Source organism: Dama dama, unplaced genomic scaffold (genome assembly GCF_033118175.1).
Source record: "Dama dama isolate Ldn47 unplaced genomic scaffold, ASM3311817v1 ptg000115l, whole genome shotgun sequence".
Taxonomy (NCBI): Eukaryota; Metazoa; Chordata; class Mammalia; order Artiodactyla; family Cervidae; genus Dama; species Dama dama.
This window is the reverse complement of record NW_026870926.1, coordinates 869,971-873,672: the sequence shown is the minus strand read 5'-3', so window position 1 is coordinate 873,672 and position 3,702 is coordinate 869,971.

Sequence of the window (3,702 nt, the reverse complement as noted above, 5' to 3'; positions counted from 1 at the left end):
TCCTCCTATTTTTCAGACCGTTTCATGCTCCTCATATTTTTGACATGTTTTGAGGCTCTTCATATTTTTCACATCTTTTCAGGCTCTTCATGTTTTTGAATACCATTTCATTCTCCTCCTATTTTTCAGACCGTTTCATGCTCCTATTTTTGACACCTTTTCAAACTCTTCATATTTTTCACACCTTTTCAGGCTCTTCATGTTTTTCAACACCGCTTCATGCTGCTGCTATTTAGAAGACCGTTTCATGCTCCTCATATATTTGACACCTTTTGAATCTCTTCATAGTTTTCACATCTTTTCAGGCTCTTCATGTTTTTCAACACCGTTTCATGCTCCTCCTATTGTTCAGACCATTTCATGCTCCTCATATTTGTGACACCATTTGAAGCTCTTCATATTTTTCACACCTTTTCAGGCTCCTCATGTTTTTGAACACCGCTTCATACTCCTCCTATTTTTCAGACCGTTTCATGCTCCTCATATATTTGACACATTTTGAAGCTCTTCATATTTTTCACACCTTTTCAGGCTCTTCATGTTTTTGAACACAGCTTCATGCTCCTCGTAATTTTCAGTCCGTTTCATGCTCCTCATGTATTTCACAACTTTTGAAGCTCTTCATATTTTTCACAGCTTTTCAGGCTCTTCATGTTTTTGAACACAGCTTCATGCTCCTCGTAATTTTCAGTCCGTTTCATGCTCCTCATGTATTTCACACCTTTTGAAGCTCTTCATATTTTTCACAGCTTTTCAGGCTCTTCATATTTTTGAACACAGCTTGATGCTCCTCCCATTTTTCAGACCGTTTCATGCTCCTCATATATTTGACACCTTTTGAAGCTCTTCATATTTTTCACACATTTTCAGGCTCTTCATGTTTTTCAACACCTCTTCATGCTCCTCCTATTTTTTAGACCGTGTGATGCTCCTCATATATTTGACAGCTTTTGAAGCTCTTCATATTTTTCAAATTGTGCTGGCTCTTCATGTTTTTGAACACCGTTCCATGCTCCTCCTATTTTTCAGACCCTTTCATGCTCATCTCATTTTTGACACGTTTTGAATCTCTTCATATTTTTCACACGTTTTCAGGCTTTTCAAGTTTTTCAACACCACTTCATGCTCCTCATATTTTTCAGACCGTTTCATGCTCATCTCATTTTTGACAGCTTTTGACGTTCTTCATATTTTTCACACCTTTTGAAGCCCTTCATATTTTTCACACCTTTTCAGGCTCTTCATGTTTGAACACCGTTTCATGCTCCTCCTAGTTTTCAGACCGTTTCATGCTCCTCATATTTATGATAGCTTTGAAGCTCTTCATATTTTTCACACTTTTTCAGGCTCTTCATATTTTTCAACACCGCTTCATGTTCGCCCTCTTTTTCAGACCGTATCATGCTCCTCATATTTTTCCAACTTTTGAAGCTCTTCATATATTTATCACCTTTTCAGACTCTTCATTTTTTTTCTACAAAGCTTCATGCTCCTCATCTTTTTCAGACCGTTTCATGCTCATCTCATTTTTGACACCTTTTGAAGCTCTTCTTATTTTTCACACTTTTTGAATCTCTTCATATATTTCACACCTTTTCAGGCTCTTCATGTTTTGAAAACCGTTTCTTGCTCCTCCTATTTTTCAGATCGTTTCATGCTCCTCATATTTTTCACACCTTTTGAAGCTCCTCATATTTTTCATATTTTTGAAACTCTTCATATTTTTCACACCTTTTCAGGCTCTTCATGTTTTTCCACACCGCTTCATGTTCCTCCTATTTTTCAGACAGTGTCATGCTCTTCATATTTTTGACACCTTTTGAAGCTCTTCATATTTTTCACAACTTTTCAGGCTCTTCATATATTTCACACCTTCAGGCTCTTCATTTTTTCAACACCACTTCATGCTCCTCCTATTTTTCAGAACTTTTCTTGCTCATCTAAATTTTGACACCTTTTGAAGCTCTTCATATTTTTCACACCTTTTGAAGCTCTTCATATTTTTCACACCTTTTCAGGTTCTTCATGTTTTTGAACACCGTTTCATGCTCCTCCAATTTTTCAGGCCGTTTCACGCTCCTCATATTTTTAACACATTTTGAAGCTCTTCATATATTTCACACCTTTTCAGGCTCTTCATGTTTTTGAACACAGCTTCAAGCTCCTCCAATTTTTCAGACCGTTTCACGCTCCTCATATTTTTAACACATTTTGAAGCTCTTCATATATTTCACACCTTTTCAGGCTCTTCTTGTTTGAACACACCTTCATGCTCCTCCTAATTTTCAGACCATTTCATGCTCCTCATATATTTAATAACTTTTGAAGCTCTTCATATTTTTCACATCTTTTCAGGCTCTTCATGTTTTTCAACACCGCATCATGCTCCTCCTATTTTTCAGAGAGTTTCATGCTTCTCATATTTTTGACACCTTTTGAAGCTCTTCATATTTTTCACACCTTTTCAGCTCTTCATGTTTTGAACACCGTTTCAAGCTCCTCATATTTTTCAGCCCGTTTCATACTCCTCATAGTTTTGACACCTTTTCAAGCTCTTCATATGTTCACACCTTTACAGGCTATTCACGTATTTCAACACCACTTCATTCTCCTCCTATTTTTCAGAGAGTTTCATGCTCGTCATGTATTTCACACGTTTTGAAGCTTTTCATATTTTTCACACCTTTTGAAGCTCTTCATATATTTCACACCTCTCCAGGCTATTCATGTTTTCAATATCACTTCATGCTACTCTTTTTTTTCAAACCGTATCATGCTCCTCCTATTTTTGACACCTTCTGAAGCTTTTCATATTTTTCACACCTTTCAGGTTCTTCATGTTTTTCAAGACCACATCATGCTGCTCGTATTTTTCAGACCGTTTCATGCTCCTCATATTTTTGACACCTTTTGAAACTCTTCATATATATCACTCCTTTTCACGCTCTTCATTTTCTGAACACCACTTCATGCTCCTCCTATTTTTCAGACCGTTTCATGCTCATCACATTTTTGACTCCTTTTGAAGCTTTCAGATTTTTCACACCTTTTCAGGCTCTTAATGTTTTTCAACACCACTTCAAGCTCCTCCAGGTTTGCAGACCGTTTCATGCTTCTCATATTTTTCACACCTTTTGAAGCTCTTCATATTTTTCACACCTTTTCAGGCTCTTCATGTTTTTGAACAATGCTTCATGATCCTCCTATATTTCAGACCGTTTCATACTCCTCATATTTTTGACATTTTTTGAAGCTTTTCATATTTTTCACATCCTTTTCAGGCTCTTCATGTTTTTCAACACCACTTCATTATCCTCCAGGTTTGCAGACCGTTTCATGCTCCTCATATTTTTCACACCTTTTGAAGCTTTTCATATTTTTGACATCCTTTTCAGGCTCTTCATGTTTTTCAACACCACTTCATGATCCTCCAGGTTTGCAGACCGTTTCATGCTCCTCATATTTTTGACATCTTTTGAAGCTTTTCATATTTTTCACACCTTTTCAGTCTCTTCATGTTTTTCAAAAACGCTTCTTGCTCCTCCTATTTTTCAAACCGTTTCATGCTCATCTCATTTTTGACACGTTTTGAAGCTCTTCATATTTTTCACAGCTTTTGAAGCTCTTCATATTTTTCACACGTTTTCAGGCTCTTCATGTTTTTGAACAGCGCTTCTTGCGACTCATATTTTTCAGACCGTT